Raw genomic sequence first — 19,587 nt, 5'->3', positions numbered from 1 at the left:
TTTTTTTTTTAAAGCCTGTAATCAAGTTAAATGAATATGTTATGGTTATACTTTAAAATAAAATATTAGATTGTTATTTTGAGTGGATATTTTCTGGGATACAAGCTGAGTTTACTTATAAATCAGTTCTAAAATAATATTTTTCTTTGTTTTGATATTGTAACTTCTCTTGAAAGAGAAAGATAAACTGTACTCTTTATAGATAAGATAGTAATCTGTCATTCTTGTTGGGATACTTTCCCAGATTTTTTCAGTAGCTTGGCAGTCATGTGTTCAAGGAATTGGGTAATCGGTAAAATAAAACCTTCTGACTTATAATGATGTGAGAAATGAAATTGAATTGCATGAGTGTTTGGCAAAGCAATTTGACATAGGTCTGAATCTGGATCTCAGTGGTTTGAGACTTCTGGGGAGGTTTATCAATCTCACTTTATGGCCCCAGACATTAAATCTTTGTGAAATCTTTGATTTAGTTTCTTAAGTGACTCTTCTTGGGTTCTGGTTTGATAACCTTATAGGACTACATGTGATTCCTTTGAGGAACTTTCACCTAACCTGTATTACCAAAATTTACACCAAGGTAAGTTAAAGAATATTTGAGGGAACAAGGAAGAGCTTCAGCTGGACAGTGATTAATGTTTTGGTTTCTTTTCTGGAGACCATTATAAATTGCTGCTAACTAGCAGCTGAGGGGAAGTATAATACCCAACGGAAGTTTGGAATTTTAGTTCACTAATTGATCCATGCTGGCTTCTGAGTGTCCAGTGACTGAGGAGTTGGTGCAACACTGTTCGTACATTACCAGCAGTGGTGCAGTGTGCCACTGGCCTATAGTGAAAAGAATGGATTTTTGTAATCATGTAATGAGAATTTAACTGCAGTGGGTAAAGTTCAGTACTGTTGTAAAAGGCATATTGCAGTTCACTTAAGCTCTTTTTGAGTTGATGCTGTTTAAACCTCTGGCTCTGTATATTGAAAGTAGTACAATGAGGCCCAAGTGTACACTTAAACTTTCCTTTGAGGGCTGTACTGGCTGATACAGAGCAAAAGCTTGTAACAGGTTTAACTTCTGTTCAGCTTCTATTAAAGTCTTTGTACCTTGATTCATTTCCTGATGTAGTAGTTTCTACATGTACTGGTTGCATAGCTTATGCCTTGTGTAATGTTACAGAAGAATGCCAGTATTGATTAAGATACTTAAAATGTGTATAAGAACGCTTATATACTGAGATATTGGCATGCATGTGGCCTGATCTAGAGCAAAGAAGATGGTGAATCTTAAAAAGGAAAAAAAGATTCCTTTCAAATAGCGGAGCTTGAATAATAGTATTATAATTTAAATATATGGGGAAAACTGTTCTACATAGATTTTGCATTTCTTAGATCTAAAAAGGAGGGTTAGGTGGAGATATGAAGAATCTTAATTTCTCATAATTTGGGGTTAAAACAAACAAAGGTAAATTAGCAGAGGGCTTTTTTGCCTACATTTGAAGACAGGGTTTCTACATCTCATGTATTTGCACAACTGATTTTTTCCCCATCTGCCATTAGTACTCTGTTTTGTTAGAACTGTCTTGGTCTCTATTCAGACTGTTCCTGTCTCAATTCTTGTTCTACCCTGAAGTATTGTTCCTATTGGATATGGCAAACTTTAATTCTGTTGCCCAACTGATAATCTGGTACTTCAGGATATGGTGTTCAAAATACTCTGTGTAACTTGGTGGCTTTATCACACTATTCTATAATTTGTAGTACCTTATGCTAATCAAACGTTCTGTGTGCTGATCAGAGAATTAACACTAGCATTTGGTGGTGCTTCTGTATGGGAATGTCATTGGTCTTCCTGGTCTTCACCAAGGCTGCAATTAGATAAAATTTGTGCCCTCATTGCCAACCTCTACCATTTCCTATCACTGCCTTTACGTGGCAGTGGGGTGAACTGGCTGACAAACTCTGGTGGCTGGAAGTGGCTTTCTGACATTTGGCAGCTCATGTTTCAAAATTACATCCCCTAGCTGTCTTCACCTTTTAGCTGTATAGGCTGGGGAAGGGGAGGTTGGAAAGAGATAAAAATGCCGCTTTCAATGACAATGATGGCTTGGGGTGTTTGAACATCAACCTAATTTAAAAGATTGTGTTCTTATTACTTATTAAAATCTTAGTTTAATAGAGGGTTAATATTGGTTAGAGGTCTGTCCAGTATGTCAGATGACCCCAGTTTTATCTAGCAAATGAATGTGTTGGGGTTTTTTTTGGTGGTTTTTTTTTTTGTGTGTGTGTGTGTGGTTGTGGTGGTTTTTTTGTTTGGGTTTGTTTTTTTTCCCAAAAAAAGACTTACTCTCTATAAATACTATACATTTTTATGTTTGTCTATTCAAATTAAAAAAAAAAAACCACAACCAAATCAAATCATCCTTCTCAGCTTATAAATTCCTGATATACAACTCAGATTTCATGCTATTGATTTTGAATGTGTATTATGAAAGGATTTTTTTAATGAAGGTGTACTCTTGCCCTTTCACAAGTTAGAGTATTTTTAAATATGTCACCCACCTACCTTATTCTTTAAATAACTAGAATTTGACATTTCATTAAAAAGGCTGCTGATGCAGCATTTTAGTTTGGCAGGAAATACTCCAGGCACCTTACAGTGCTCAACATGTCCACCTTCCCTGTACTATGGGGATCAAGCCTACTGCTCAGGATAAAAATGTTTGTCCAGGCTGCAAAAATGCAGGATTAAGACAGATTTATTTTGTACTGACCAGCCTTGTTACCTTTGTGTTTGACAAATGGAGGAGGAAATCTGTCAAATGTTATTAGCATACTTTTTTTTTTTTGTTGTTGTTAATATATTCTCACTTGGCTTGTGTCTGTGATAAATAGAAGTGTGATCTGGTCAACTGCTGACAGTTTCCAGTTTATTACAGTGTTAAGGTCATTATTTCCTTATTAAAAAATTGTTCAGGATATCACATGAAGTACACCAGTGTTTGAGTTGTAAAACTGATTTTAAAAAAAATAATTAAAAAAAAGTGGTGAAGTGTTAGAAATTCTCCAGAATACTGGGTAACAGGTTTCAGGGGTTTGGTCATACTTTTCTTACCATCTTTGCGTGTGTCTGTCTCATTTCTTCCTTATTTTGTATAACATGAAGCATGTTCTCTTGGTCACTGCTAGCTACTTACTGCAATTACCGCTACTTCTGCTGTTTCACATCGGAAAAAACTGAAGGGCTAGTCATGTTGTGCTCTCTTTTCATTTGGCCTTCAGGAGCTATGCAGGCAGCGTATGTGTTTCTGTTGTGCTCAGCACTGGAAGCAGCCTTCCACCAGACTGTAAAGATTTTAGTGAATGTAATCTCATATTCAGCTATCTCTCAATTCTAAGTATACTTATTTGGGGTTTGGTTTTTTTTTTGTTGGTGGTGGTCAAGCTGAATTTCATTTGTGTGAGGAGTGTCCTCTGGTGTGCTTGGAAAAAAGCAAAATCTTAATCCAGACTTCTGAATGGCTTTTGCCTTTTTTCGTCAAACATCTCATCTTCAAGCATGAGATTTCACCATATGACTTGAAAATTTTCACACACATTACACTTAAGCTTTATCTCGTGCATTCAGTCCCATCCCCCCAAATGTACTTCTGAGATTTCTTTCTCGTGTTTGCGTAACCTGTTTCTTCATTAAATTATTTAGGAAATGTCCTTATTTACCGAACATGTTGGCATCTAGAATTGCACTAAAACAAAACTCCTCATCCCACCCATCCACCTAACAAACCTGGATGGATTTTTTTCTTGTACAATTAAGTTGAAGTTGATGAAGTCTCCGAACGGTTCATGTGCAGCTGTGCTGAATCTTTGTTATAATCAGCTAATAATAGGTAAAAGATGAGCTAGAACCTTTCTGTTGGATTGCTCACCACGTAATTATCAAAACAGATGATTTCAAGCAAGGACTGCATGCCTTCAGAAGGCCAGTTGATCCTGCATCTTTTTCTTTGTCACATGAATAACTCTTTTAACACAGATCCTCTTGTCTTTTTTTTCTGATACGGCTTTTTCAGCTAACTTCAGGCAACTGTCTGTAATGATTGAGGCCATTTTTACTGAAGGTCTGACTCTGCCCATGTTGCACAAGCTTTGGATCTACTGAAAATACAAGTAGCACATTGAAGAGATGAGTAATCATCAGGTGTCTTGTAGTTTGTCAGGACCTGCAGATTTTTTTCCCTGGGAGTTATTTATACCAGAATTGACTTCATATTTTTTCGAATATATTCAATATGATATTGCAGTAACATATTTGGCTTCATTATTTTAAGTGTTTGTATAGGAATCTCTTCTAAGGCTATCATTATAGCTCCCCAAAAAGCAAGTCAGGATAAACGAATGAAAATACTATGGAGAAAATGTAAGTTTGCTACTTTAAATTGTCTCAGTGGTGTGTTAGAACATAGGAAGGCTGAGCAGAGCAAGCCATCAAATAGATCTGAACTTAGACAACTTTTAAAGCATTGTCTTGTGAAATTTCTGGTAAATCTATACTGGCTATTGTGTTTTCATAATTAATCTGCTGCTTTTGTAAGCTGGCTTTTTTAAGTCCGTCTTTGAACTTTCACTGTATACAGTTTTTTGCTTGTCTAATGTGGAATTGTGAGTGTCGTAGTAGCTAGATACAGCCATGAAGCTGTGAAACCAAGTTGGGTTTGCTTTTTAGTTTTTAAACTAAATGAAGGAAAAATCCTTCAGATTCTAAAGAATCTTACAGTATGATAGGTAGAGGAAGATCTGGTGGTAGTGTTGATGAAGTTATTCTTAAGGAGTCATTAAATTAACTGGTTGGGTACTGCTCTTTAAGGTAAAGCAGACTGGAGTATGAAGAGCAGGAACAACACAGTTAATGGGAGGGAGGTTAGCAGTTAAACGAAACCTTACCTATGGGAAAAACAGCTTAGTTGCTCAACTTTGTTCCCCCCCCCCCCCCCCTCTAATTAGAGATACTGTTACGACTCTGCATGCACGTGGCTCAAATGCAGGTTTATCTACTTTCTGCAGTGGAACACAAGTGTAAGTCAGTAGGCTAAAATACGATACAGTGGTAGGATAGTCTTATGTTGGATCCTCATGGTTGTAGTTTACAAAGCAAATAGCCAGCTCTGGTTGTTGACATGTGCTAAGATAATGCCTGAAATAGTTTTCTGCAGGTTATCTGTCAAATCCTGGCTGTTACAAAGAGAAATAAATGTAGTCCAATGATGATACAGAGTTTGAAAGAGAAAGGCTTTTTGTACCAATTTATCTTCTAAAGATATTTGCCAGCACATTTCCCCAGTGAGTAGAAAGGAATGAGTATTTTCATAATGTTAGAAAATCTCTTCCTCTGTGTCTCTGCCTGTCTTTTTATTAGCTAGGACTAAACAGTAAAGAAATCCATTCAGCTGTGGTAGTATCAGCATAGTGGTCTCTCTTTTCCTCTCTGTTAGTACTACACTACTGTTTCAAGACCGTTTAAATTCTACTCAGAGCTGTAAGTGACCTTTTTGAAAGGCCTATATGCATTTATATTAGCTGCTGGACTGTAGTAATTGTCAGATGGATTGTCTGAAAGTGGATTTTTTTTTTGTTGGTACATATTTATAGATGAGTATTTGTATCTTAAGAGGTGTGAGTTTATTTCACATCTTGTGCCTTTACGTAGCTAACATTAACCTGGTTCTAGGAACATACTGCCTGATGCAGACCACAAGAATGGATGCTGAACCTGCCCTGGAGATTCAGAAGAAAATCAGCAAGTAGAAATCATTCCACCGGGCTTGCACCTTGGATACAAAGTCTATTATTTAAGAGCTTTTCATCTAATTAGACACTAGGTAGAGTGTATGGCATACTGCAACCAAATGTCATCCTTGCCACTAATGGATGTTCCTTTTGAGGCAAGCTTTCTGTCACTGTATTTGTCCTGAGAAGTCTCCTATCTTTCCCATGTTAGCTCAAAATAGTTTTCACTGTAACCATTCTGGAGATGGACAGTATTGTCTATTGGATTTCCTTTCTGATTCTGGGAACCATTTGGATTTAGGATGCTAATGAGTTTTGCAGTAGGGCATGTTCTACTATAGATGTTGGCTACAGTTTAGGGTGCAGCTATAATGTAAAGATGTGATTTAGATTGTAATCATAGCAGCTGATCTTCAGCTGTCAATGGCACCAATTGTCATAACTGGAGGTATTTTTTAGAGCTTTTTTTTTTGTGTGTGTGTGTTGTGGGAAGGAGGAGGGAGGCCGTGATGCTTACATTTAAATTACTTATAATGCATTTGTATTGTTGAAACACTAGAGAACTAACTTAATAACTAAGCTAATGTGCTTGAATGGCCCGTGGAACTCCATGACTTAACTGCTTTGTAAATCTTGTTCTCGTGATTCAGGTATTTAACAAATATATGGATACTTCATTATATGTGTGGAGTGTTTTCAAAGTATATTAATCTCTGTCTAGTGTGTGAAGGAGCTTTTAGTTGGTACACTGCAAGATTTTCTGCTAGAAGGGACCTATTTTTTTCCCTCTTCTTCCATCTGTACAACTGAACAACATCTAGACTGGCTTCTGCTGCAGTGTCAAGGAGACTTGTTAATGTTATGTTTTATGTGCCCTTTTAGAAAATACCTACTGAAGTGGATCTGGTTTTGCCTTTTTTTGGAAAACCATTTGATTTAATGGCAAGATGTCAGTTTATATGTGTAATCTACGAACTGACTTGTGCTCCCAGCCATGGAGGGAGAGAAGCTCAATGTATATGGTTGAGAACATGCTAATGAGCATGCATAGTGGAATTCCAGGACTGGTGAAAATTTAAGAGGGTAACAGTATTAAACATAGCTACGTATCTTCAGATTTTATAATCCTAATCCTTGTACAGTTCAGACAAGTGCAAAATTACCTCACCAGATTGTCTTTTTTTTTTTTTTTTTGTTAATTTGAGAAGATGGAGGGGACAGTATTACTTAAACTGAGAAAGTTCAGAGAACTATGGTAGGCAGGTGATAACCCTCTGATGTGGTTCAGACTGAAAAACATAAGATTAAGTCCATGGCAAGGCAAATATAATCTCATTTTATAGTTATATAAGACTGTGTAAAGTGGGTCATCAGTGTTTGGGAAAACACTCCTTCATTTTTTAGGCTTTTTTTTTAACATACCAAATAAGGTGGGGGTTTTTCTCTTCCCCTTCCCACACCAGAAGGAACACTTTCCTCTAAGGACACAGATAGGATGAAGCTAAATATATCACTTGTCTGTTCTTCACCGTGTTGCTTCAGTGGTTATCACTTGTTTGAGATTTACCTTCAGAGATTCTGCCTGACATATGGTGATGTGCATAATGAATATATGCAAACATATAGCAATTTAAAATTCATTCTTTACTGCATTTGGTTTTGGTTTACAAATTGCTGTAACAATTAAAGAGATTTTGTAAACATTAATCTATGCACTTACGGGAAATTTCACCTTAATTCTTCTATTATTTGTGTGAGATGGAGAAAACAAAGCATAAGACCCTGCTTGAGAGTTGGAGTTCTTTTGTTTTCTAGTTTCAAATGTCATATAGGGAGGCTTAAGTTCCTCTTCTTTGAAAGTACCACCCTTTTCAGGGGAGGAGAGGAAGCTGATAGAGTTTGAAGGCAGTGACCTGTATTAGGCTATTTCAGATTTTTGGTTGATGTGTGTGTGTTTGGGTTTTTTTTCTGAAGCTCCAGCTAGAAGAATTTGAAGAAGGCCACACTGGGGAAAGAGGAGTGTGAGTGCATGCTTCTGTAGGAGAACAAGGCCTGAGAGATAACAGCTACAGAGGGATTTTAGGCGGAAAGGGAATGGCTTTTTCAGCAGCCCTTTAGAACTGAGAGATACAAAGGGAAGTGCACCTAAGTGTCCTCTAGACATCTGAAAATGTAGACATCAGAAAGTTCATTGTCCCTCAAACTCTTTTTTTTATATTATGTTTTAGGTAATTGGGGAAAGAACTGAAATGTTCACCTTCTGATTCATAGTGTGAACCATGCAATGGTGAGGAAAAAGAGCATGCTGCTGTAAATAATGTTCAGACTGTAGCTCTTCCTTTGATGCTCCTGGCTCTGTCAGAATTGGTATAATTGGTTGCCAGGAATGGGAGTTTTGTCCAAAAAATCCAGCTTGCAGCTTCTGATGATTGAGATAATTTACTTTGACTTTCTATTCGGTAGCTAAGTTCTATTAATCCAGCTTCTAGTTCATCCTGTATTTAAATTCTTTATAGAAGTTGCCACTAATTTTTTTCAGTTTGTGCTGAAAACTGCATGTTGGCAAATAAACAGGTAGCCATTAAAATACACATCAAAAGAGCATCCATTCAAGCTTTATGCAGAGCCTTTGATCAAGTACTTGATAGTAAGTCCTGATGTTGGTATGCTGAGCCAGAGGATTCTGTTTCTACCAACAGAATGATGGTAGAAAAGATTCCTGCAATCTTGATGGAGGGGCTGGTTTATACTGTCTGAACTATGTTAATCAAAATAGCCAAACTAGCTTTGTATTTGAAAGAGCAAATTACCCAACTTGGACTGAAGTGTCTAGGATCACTCAGGTTAATTCCATGTGAGGAGGCAGTGACTTCTGGTTTAAGTCTGCTGGCACAGATGGATCCAGAATAGCTCATGTCTTCCTGGCCTCAGCCTGTCACACTCTGAAATTTAAGCTGTGAATACTGAATTGCATCTTGTATATGATTCACATTTATCAAATCACAAAACTGTTTTCTCCTTCACTCTTTCCACTATTTTGACTTCACTGCAATAGCTTCTGTTACCAAAAATGGCTCCTGGTAAGCACGAGCACTTTTTGTTTTCTAAATTCTTCATCATCAGGAAGAGTCTTAAGAATTTGCTTATACTGTATTGGGAAGTAAGAAGAAAGAGATGAAGAACTGAACGAGTGAAAAACACTAATGGTTCCTTAATACTAGCTGTGCTGTAGAATATTGGGGGGTGTGGAGAAAGGGAAAAGAAGGGGTAAAAGCATATGCTAATTTGAGCTGAAGAAGTTGAGGTCGTTCCATAGTCAATACAGAGGGTGAGGCTTTTGGGGCTGCTGCTTGGAATCACTCCATAGAAGGGAGAGAAGGGCGAAGCTAAACAGCTCTTTGCTACTAAAAGATACAATTTCTCCTTTTTGTTTTCACCAGCTGTGATACACACCTGACCCATCTGTTAGACAGCTTGGTTTACAAAACAAGTAGAAAGCCAACATAAGAAAAAGGCTTTATTTGTTTTCATGGTATGAATCAGCTTGTCCAGGGATCTGTTGATTTGGCACCTCTAGCACAAAGGAGGGTGTGAGAGTAAGTGGCTCAGAGCAGGATGAGGAGTGTGGACTGAGATTAACGGCCCCCGGCTGTGAGCTCTTGGCTTGGCTCAGCTGTCTTCTGTGGCTGGACCCTCTTGTGGGTCTCGAGGCCTCTGAGGGCCCCAGCTGTCTTCACTGACTATGGAGGGACACAATGAACTGCAACTTCCCCTTGTGTTGTGGTGGCAACAGTGGCTGATGTTGTCATCTTTGAACATTACCTTTTCCTTCCCCTTCTTTCACCCTCTGTAGTCTTGATTTTAATTTTTTTATTTGAAAACAGGAGACATGCTAGTCTTAGAAAATCTTTATACCTTGTTAGGTATTAAGTCGATAACCAAATGATGGGGGGGGGTTCTGTGGCATAAAAAAGGCTGACTTTTAACTTCTCATTTGTTTCAGTAGTGCCACTGCTATCTGTGTTGTTAGATACGTCTGTGCTACTGATGCTGCAGATTTTTTTTGTAAGCAAATCCTTAAAAGGAAGCAGTATCCAGAATTTTTGCTTTAAGGCTATGCTAAAGAAGAATGCACTTAAGATATACTGCTGAGTGACAGAGTCCTGTCACACCTGTAGCAGTGTCAGAGTTCAGTGCCAAGCCTAGTGAAGCTGCCTTTCACTTGTATCACATCTGGGTTCTTTGCATTTTGGCAAGCAGTCAAAAACTGATTTAGCTGTTTACAGGAATTAAGCATTGCACTCAGACATCGTAACTCAAAAGACTGTGTCCAGTGTATGGTGTGAAATTAATCAAAAGGAATGAAAATTAATGACCTGCTGTGGTGCCATCCATCAGGATATCGCTCAGCAGGTGTGAAATTAACTTGCCTTGACTGTGGATTAAATTTAACGGCATGACGTAAAACTACAGAAACTGTTTCTGTTATTACTAGGGAGCAAGCAAGTGTTTTTAAAGATTCCAGCCTAATGAACTGCTTACGCCATACAGTGGATAGCCCCATGACCATTTAACAGCATGAGTTTAGATTATGTTCCCTAAGAAGATCAAGTATTACAGTATCAGTAAAAATTGTTAAAAAGGCAGGCCACAGAAATGCGGTTTTAATTTCTATAATTACTGTGCACCAGATGGTGGACATATACTTTTTTCCAACATAAGTACTTCAGCTCAAATGTAAGCAGTTGTGATCTTTATTTACAATTCATTGGTTTTTATCCTAGGTGACCAAAATTTCTTTATTATGGCCTATTATGGTGACCTTCAAAGAAATATGTAGGTAAAACTTTACTACTGTTTGCTGTAGTGACAAAAAAGCCTTTACCCCACCTCCCCCACCCCCCATCTTAATTATGAGGATAACAAAGCTACCTACTAATGTTAACTACCCACTAAACATTAACTACCTGCTAACTTTATTTTGGAATAAGTATCTAATATTAGATTATGTACTTAAAGCATTTGGTAAATCCTAGTTAATTTAAACATTGGTTCTGAAAGAGCAGTACTACAAAGATGCAAAATACATTACAGGTTATCAACAGCTCAAGAGAAATGAGGAGGATGAAGAAAATGTATTTCCCAATTTGAGTCTAAAGATCTTTGTATTCTGCCAACTATTTTCTTCTTCTGTCCCATTGTATTTCCTTATGTGTATGTGCTTTTTCCTCTATAGTTGCCCTGGTAATTATTTTTTCAATTTTCTTAAATGGATTATTTATCACTCTTATGGAAGCTTCCCTTGACGACTTAGTTCTTAGTGGATTTTTACTGAATATACCTTGAATATGCTCCTCTAAAATGTTCGGGTCATCTCAGTCCTTTTTAGCACTCCTGATTTTTTTGCCCTTGGCAGAAAATAGTTGTGTGTGGTTTTTCTCGTCTCTTACCCCAAGTCTTCCTCTTAAATTCTGAATATGCATTTCCAAGAGCTAAGGAAGTTGCATGTTTGTGATTAGGAGGAAGACTTAGCTGTAACTTGCACAGTAGTTTTCTTTGAAGTAGGGCTGGCACACGTCCATTAATATCTTTGCAGGATAAGACGTCCATGGCATATCGGCACATACTTGATTAGCTGGTCTTTGTAAATGGATCAGTTTGACCTCTTATTAAGGATTATTTGTGCTTTGTAAAAGAAGTACTTTTTTGTTTAAGTATTGCTGATCAAAAAGCTGTTAGAGTAAGAGAAGGTCTGATTAATGCTTCACAGTTGTGGTAACACAGTTCTTTGGAGTTTGTGTCAAAAGGCAATTCTGACATTAAAGTTTAGTAAAATTGTGTTTATTCATAAAAAATATGATGTAATTGCTGAGAAATGTTAGGATTGTTTTAGAGTTATCCCACTCAGTTGCCGTGCCACTGGCAGTACTTTCCTCAAGGGTAAACCCATAAGCAGTAGATCTAGGATCACAGGATCTGCACTGTTCTGGAGCTTAAATGAAGAGCTCTGTAGTCCTGAAAAATATTCATCTGGGTACAGCTGACAAGACACTTTAGAGGTTTCTTCTTTCTCTGAAGAGAAACATCAGTCTCAGTACCCATTTCAAAATAAGGAGGTAAGTCATGGAGGCCTAATGCTTTATAATGCTACAAGCATTAATAATGTGGGTCAAGCTTTTAACAGTGAATAACGGTTAGATGATTACCAGAACATATTTCAGCTGGAGCTTTGGGCTGCTTCCTTTTCCTGCATTAGAAAATTAATATTTTAATATGACTGTCTAAACAAACTTGCTCTTAAAGCTTAGATTGTAACATGATGCTCTTGCAGCCTTGCCTATACTGAAATCAGCTCTTGGACACTGGGCTCGGTTGCTTGCCTGCAATTTGAGTTTTACATTACTGGGTTTATTTAATTGTACTCCTGCCTGTTTCTTGTTGATGGCTTTTATAGTTGCCTAAGCTTTTACATTAATTTGTAGCCCTGGGGGGAGGTGCAGAGAGAAGAGGGAAAGAGGTAAGTTTAACACTTTCTGTGGAATTTCTCTGCTTTTTGAAGAGTGAAAAGTGAAAGGCCAAGCCAGGAGTGCTGTGGAAGCAAGAGAATTGAACTGTCCTGGCAAGTTTTTTTGTCAGTCCATTTTGCCAGGAAGAAGGCCTTGCACATCTTGTTTCCGTGACAGGCTATGGAAATTGGGTTACACAGCTCTTCATTGTACCTTGCATTCAAACTGAGTTTGTGTTGGCTATTTTTGCCATTTGCTTTATCCTCTCATATCTATAATATCTTACCATGAGGAAGCATGAAGGTGATTATGATGTCTTCACAGCAATCTTTTGTTTTGTATGCAGCACTACTAGATTGTGGTATGAAGAGAACTCTGATTTCTCTACATTGCCTGTAACAAGAATATGCAGAATTGGTCTGTCAGCGTGCTCAGGGTTAAGCAGTGTGATGTTAAATGCCTAGAAGTATGGGTTCCTGAGGAGATATATGGATTTCTCTTGATCCAGAATGACTGAGGACTGCAGCTGAAATTAGCAGATGGTCCATTGTAAGCAAGTTGATCCAAGGGAGAAAAAAAAAAGGAACAGTGTCAAACAAAACCCCTGCTTGTTCAGTGTGATTTGCACAACAGATACTGACCCAAATAGGAGAAGGGGAACTGTCTCTTCTGGTTACATCCTATGTTTACAGATGATTTGTTCATGTTCCAGGTTATGCTGACAACACTTTAGTTTCTGAGGACCTCAGAGCACATGAGGAAAGAGAGCTTGTGTCTGCTAGCAAGGATGAGGCGGTAGCCACTGTTTAAATCATCAGGTAGGGTTTTGTCTTTTTTTGTGGTTCTGTATTGAGGAGTGAAGATTTTGTTTGGCTTTTCTCATGACATTTTCTGTATTTTCTCAAACTGCAGTCAATAAATGTCCCTTCCCAAAGGAATTGCCAGTCTGTAGACTTGTGATTGTTGTTGTAACTCAGCCAAGGAGAGATAGAAACTTGTTATATAACAAGTAAAAAATGATGATATTTAATAAGAGGTTCGTTTTGCATGGCAAAAAAAATATTGTTTAATTAGCAATCAAACCACTTACTTTGCCCTCTAGTTCATTATGTGTTAAGTAGTTTTATGCCACTGATTCATATAGCTCATTACAACTCATAAATGTCACCATAAAATTAGTCAAAATAAGAGTGTTAAAGTGTCTTGCTGACGTTAGTTATCCAGTTGGTTTGGTTTTGGTGACAAGTTTGTAGATAAAGTGTGAATTTTATAGTTGAAGATGTCGTAGAACTTGGATAGCATGCTGCTTCTCGTTATGGAAAGAGACAGCCTGTATCTAAAAGCTGTAGCTGAGGCTTTTTTCCTGGTCATAACTAATACCTGCCTCTCCTTGTCAGCAGTGTCAGTCCGTGTACTGCACCGAGTTTAAAAGCAATGGATGCAATGGTGATAATTGTTAGTAAGTTGGTGATGCCACTTCTGGGAACAAAGTAGCAATGATGTGCTTTCATTGACTCTGTGTTCTTTGCCCAGATGGCAGTCAGTCAAGATTTGGACCATAACAGTGTAAGCTGAAGTGGCCACTTCTTTAATAGTGCATTCTGATGCTTTCCAGATGCAAATTATTGTATTGTGCTCAAATACTTTACATGTAGGCAAGGTTCTGGAGTCTGCATTTTAGAAGACTCTTGACATTGTGAAAAGGAAACCAGGCTATAGTACAGAAAGTGATTTGCATCAATCATTTAATCAGTTAATCAAACACTTGATAATTATCACTTGCTATTAAAATAAAATTTTATGACTTGATAATATAATAAAAAGTCTCAGTACTTTACAATATCAGGTTGTAAGAATAATAAACAGATAATGTCTGTTGGTAGGTGACACTGGAAGATTTTATGCAGGGTATATGTTTTTGTAAATTCCAGTTAAGTTAGCAGGAGAACTCTTTGAGGCTAAACTTTCAGACTGATTTATTTTGACAGATTCAGGGTCCAGATCTCTTGATACATACAGTAGTGTCAGCTCCAGTTTCCACAGCCCTACAGATGTCAGTGATTTTTATATGGCTTCACATCAATAGATTTCAAAGATTTGGGGATGTTATATGCTGCTTATTATATTTTATATCTAGTAAATGGGGTATGGGAACATACAGGGATAGTCAGCCAGTGGCTGAGTCACATAATACATCACAAGTTTTAGTGTGCAGCTCATGTGTGAAACGAGGCTATAGATGTACAGAATTTAGAAATGAACAGCTTCTCTGGTCTTACTGGGATTGATGTAGGTAGGCTATGTCAAGCTGCTAGAAATTAGGCACAGAATTTGGTCAAGAAAGAAATTGTATTGTCAGATGGCAGTGTCAGAAGTACTGCTACCTGATCCCAGATAATTTTAAGGAAACTCTAAAGCAGTCTGGTAGGTAGCTTTTCTTTGTTTGCTTGACAGGGGGTACATTTAGAGATGTATGTTGTAAGTGACTGAAGATAAACTTTTTAATATGCCTTTTTTTAAACTGTAACATTAAACTGGATTGTCACTTCTAGTTAGTCTCTGTTCAAAGACAGATCTCTGTTTTCAATAATTCATGTGGAAACTATGAAAGATTTAAAATGTGACAGCTCTGAAATAAGGAGATTGATGCTACTCTAGTGTGATCTGATTTGGATTCTGACCTAATTTCTTATAGTTAGTGATTGGTATAGGACTCTGGGGGGTACATGGGCTTAGGACTTTTGGAGATTATTGGCTGATATTTTTAGGTTACGAGCTAATCCTGTTTAGGAATAGGATTTTCATCTGAAAACTGACAAGTCCTTAAATTCTTCCTGTTTTGCTTTAGAATGACGACTGGGAAGTGTACAGAAAAAGCAAAGGATTGTTTGCTTATTACTAACTGTCGTCTGCTGTGGCTCCCTTCTACATGATGATTTTCTGTGTGCATGGGTTTAAAAGTTGCTGTTTTTCTTTAATGCTTAAACAAAAGGAAAATCTTAAATTGAGGTTGTTAATTTTGCACACACTCTAAAAGAGGTATTGAAGAGCACTGTGTACACGTTGCTCCAAAAATGTTTTGAGCCTTTCCTTTTGGATTTTTCTTATGTTGCCTTGTAGCTGTTTGCAAAGCGTTCAGACTATAGATAAACTAAGAAATGCAAATTCACAGTTCCATTTGCTTACTCAACAACTGTGTTTCATATATAAATGCTATCTTCCAGATGTTTTCTCTTTGGTAGTAGTTGCTTTCTTGTGCTTGTAACGTATGGCAGAGAGAACCTAGTTCTTCAATTCTACATTTAGTGTGGGGTTGCCATCTACTTTGTGTGTTAACTTGGAAGGTAAGCATTTTGTCACCTGTTTCTACAGATTGAGCCCAGAATGCTTACCAGTCCTATGTATGAGGTCGTCTTTGTGAATTTTTATTAAACTTTACAAAAAGTGTAAAGAAGCAGAAAGATAAAGGCCATTGCAGCTTTAATGTTGGATTATAGCTCCTGTAGCTGTTTTGTTTCCTTTTTGTTGTACGTGTCTTGATGGGAAGAGAAGCCAAAGCAAGGTGGAGAAAAGAGAATTTGCACTAGAAGTGTAATGTGTATGAGTAACACTATGTGGTATTGAAAATACTGCTCAGACTGTGGTTGTTCTTGCTGGTTTGGCATGCTAATTATGAACAGGTTTAGCCCTTTTTAGTGAAAGGGCATATATTGGACCAAGCTTGATGTAAATTTCTGTGGGGCCTCCCCACCCCAAGACTTACTGCATCAAAAGAGGCCTTACGTTACGTACTTTGTATACTGAAATCTCTTCTATTGCTGTTACACAGCAAATTCCCATGATGGCTTGGTGAGGTCATCATCTCATTGGTAATGGGGACTGAAGTGAAAGGGAGGGGAGTAGGAGGATGTCGCATTTACATGGGCGATGTTATGCCTTACATGACATCCCTGCCTCCTAGCACACACAGTTATAATCATACTCTTGTCTCCTGAAAGCAGAAAAGGCTGCATTTCTGTGGGCAGTGTTAACAGGGAGAGAGCAGCTAACTCCCAATAGTTCTCCCACACAAGTCAAGGCAGATTTTGCAGTGCTGCAGATTGGTGTGGTTTTTATCCCCTGTCCCCCCCCTTCCATACCAACTCTTAAAGTGTTATTTATGGTGATTTCGAGGAAGAAACTGATTCCGCTATCCCTCATCAAACAGCAATTGGGATGGATGGAGTATTAGCTCTCACTAAGGTTTCCTATGCTTCCTTCGGTCCTTCAGAACTGCCTTAACAACTGTCCATATCTACTTCCTTATCATCTTCCTTTTCCTTCCTCTTTCCTCTCCAGTTTGTGTATATCACTTGTGGGTTTTTATTTGCTCCTGCTATATAGAAATAAATAATATTAAATATTTGCAGAACTTGATTGATTTGTGAAAGTTTTCTAAATCTGAAAAAGCTGAAGCTGTAGAGAATTGGCAGACTGATTTAATTATCTGTATGCAGCTGATCTGAATATTGCATAAACCACACAGAGCTTCAGCTTTCTGCTCTTTACTTACCTGGTTTAGATATACTGGCAGTGTTCACATGGAAAGAAGCTGTGCTGCCCAGGTACCCAAGGTGTTTGGATTTTTTTTTTTATTTTTTTTAATTGCACAACTCAGATTGTGAAGCATGAAAAGGAGGCTGTTTATGGGAATAGTTTTGACTTAATTTATATGAGTATATAAAGCACATTCATTACACTGGGGAGACTTCTGTCTGTTTTAAGAGCTGCTAGTCAAGTTCTCCTCATTTCCAGCATATTCCTGAAGAGTCCATATTTGTACGGATACTTGGGAACAGACGTTTTAAAGTAGAATTTTGAAGTTCTTAAAAGTCAACACAGGAAAACCAGAATCCTTCTCTGAGGATGAAGGTACTACTGAAAAAAGATAATGGGAAGATGGCTGTTTAGAAAGGGACCTGCAATAAGGCAACAGAATATAGTACATCTAAGGTTAAATATGAGACTTGACCAAATTTGTCTTTAATTGCTTAGGATGAAAGTAGATGCTTTTCACATGCTTAATGATACTAATAATTGATAATAATGAAAAATAAATGTGCCATGTATTTTGGGGCTGTCTGGAAACAGAATGGGCTTTGTAGTACCCTGCATAAAATTTCATTGATAAAATGCTGTAATTGTAGAAAGCTGTTGAGTGGAGTGATGTCTATAACTATCCTTTCTTTCATACTGGAGATGCAGTTCTTTCAATGCAGTTTTGAAAGACTTGTGTCATTTACTTGGCTTAATCCAGCCAATTTTTATGGCCAAAATACATTTACTTGCATCTGACACTTGATAAAAGTTGGGTTGATGAAGGGATGCTTGTTGCTTGGAAAAAAAAATGCAAGATTTTAATGGCTTTTTCTAGTAAAAGGTGCAAGAATTGTGGTATTGGCTCTAAAATTCTTTATCTGTATGGGTTGTTAGTAAAAGCCACCTGTAAACCAAATAAGATGCTTGGAATAGATTTGAAGCATGAAACTTATTCATTCACTGAAGTTTTAGTAAGCCTTTAAAAGTCCATACAGTATATGAGCTTGGTACATTGGACTGTGTCTCCAGTGTGTATATTATCACTTGGTTCATGTTTGCTGCTGGTGTTACTGAGTCTAGTTACATAGAGGCTAATATTGATGCTGTTCTTGGGTATTTACAGTCACGTTAAATAATTACCACTTAGAGCAAATCAAGGCTTCTGATGTGGGCTTATGGTGAGCAGCATTAAAGTACCTATTGTTTTTTAAAGTACTTTCACAGTTAATGACACAGTTGAAGCTGTAAATTGTCCTCCAACCCTGAGTCATTTTATGCTTAGCATTGCACGCTGTAGTGTATTTCAGTAACATTTCAGTGTAAGACTAGTATTTGGCTTTTCACAGGTGATGCTGTGCTAGCAGAAATATTAATAAATTGTTTCCACAATGTTAATGGGTACTTCTAGAACATCCATGTTCATGTATGCCATTTTGGATGGTGTGGCTGGTTTGAAGTGTTGAGGTTTGAGTGGTTTTCAAGTCTGTCAAAGTGAGTTGCCTTACTTTGGACTGGAGGGGTTATACCTGTTAAGGGACTGGAGCATCTGGCATGGGAGGAGAGGCTGAGAGAGCCATGTCTGTTCAGCCTTGGAGAAGGGAAGCTTTGGGGGAATCTTATTAATGCTTCTAAATCTCAGGTTGGAGAGTGTAAAGAAAACAGGGCCAGACTCTTCAGTGGTGCTCCATGACATGACAGATGCTTTAAGATAATTTTTTTTAGAGTTAAATTCGAATGTAAAAGCTATCATAAAGAGCATCAGTCCTCTAAACATTTTTGTGTATTCCAAATACATGCCAGCATGTCTGAGTCTGTGAGTACCATCACAAACTTAATAGTATTTTTGTGAATTGAACTTAATTAAATAATTAATCCCTCACAAAGCCAGATAACAACTTTATGGCACTGGAAAAAAAAATGTGATCTGAATCTCAAACCAGAACACAGATAAAAATCCTTGTTATAGTTTCATATTAAATCTTAGATATAATGAATGTGTGTTGCATGGGATTTATGTAATCATTAAGTGGCTCAGTGTATCATTAAACTAAGACAATTAAATGCTTAAAAGGGGCAAAGGGAGAGAAAGGCTAAACTGTCATTTTAAAAAAGATGCGAAATCCTTCACTGTCAAAAATTATCTTTTACGTAAATTACTACTTAACAGGTGTTTGAAAACAAGCACTCTTGCTGTGGTGAGAAACACTTTGTCCATGTTCAGCCAAATGAATGAGTTTTTAAAAAGTCCAGGAGAGTTAATTTTTCTTTCTAATCTAATAAAAAAAAAAAGTCTTGCTCAGTCACTATAACAATGGGTCATTAGCAGGCATTGCAGTAGGAGTTTAAGGATGTTGGAGGGGTCAGACATAATGCTGAAAATACACATGTAAAGAAAGAGATGCTGCTTTTGGGTCATACTTTTTCCTCTGCTGTTGAGAAGTAGAATATAGCTAATGATCTTTTATAAAAAGAGGCTGAAGTGCATTCAGTGGTGAGTTTTTCTTCTCAAGTGTTATCAGTGTAATCACTCAGTGTATTGTGTTTTATTCTCCTAACTGAAACTGCTATTTTCATTACTTAACAAAAAAAGAAACAAAGATGCGTGAGTGGAGATGATTTTTATAATAGACTTTATTTTCTCAGTACTGTAAACAAATGCACTTTTTAAAGTTGAGTAGCATTATTAAGATGGATTTCTGAATGATGGAAATAATTCCTTCTTAAA

At 37.4% G+C, this 19,587-nt stretch overlaps 1 protein-coding gene across 2 annotated transcripts in view; it reads left to right on the top strand.

Annotated features, from left to right (window-relative positions):
- MGAT5 (alpha-1,6-mannosylglycoprotein 6-beta-N-acetylglucosaminyltransferase) overlaps window positions 1-19,587 on the top strand; it is a 129,519-nt gene that overhangs the window by 7,694 nt on the left and 102,238 nt on the right. The window contains exon 2 of one of the 2 annotated variants that reach the window (XM_037397296.1): window positions 12,997-13,102. The exons of the other annotated variant lie outside the window; for it this stretch is intronic. The gene's annotated coding sequence lies outside the window, so the exon portion shown is untranslated. The remainder of the gene's footprint in view (window positions 1-12,996; window positions 13,103-19,587) is intronic. 2 annotated transcript variants of the gene reach the window in all.

This window comes from Falco rusticolus, chromosome 8 (genome assembly GCF_015220075.1).
Source record: "Falco rusticolus isolate bFalRus1 chromosome 8, bFalRus1.pri, whole genome shotgun sequence".
Lineage (NCBI taxonomy): Eukaryota > Metazoa > Chordata > Aves > Falconiformes > Falconidae > Falco > Falco rusticolus.
Note: the sequence above shows the minus strand (reverse complement) of the source record. Positions and strands in the feature narration are given on the sequence as shown.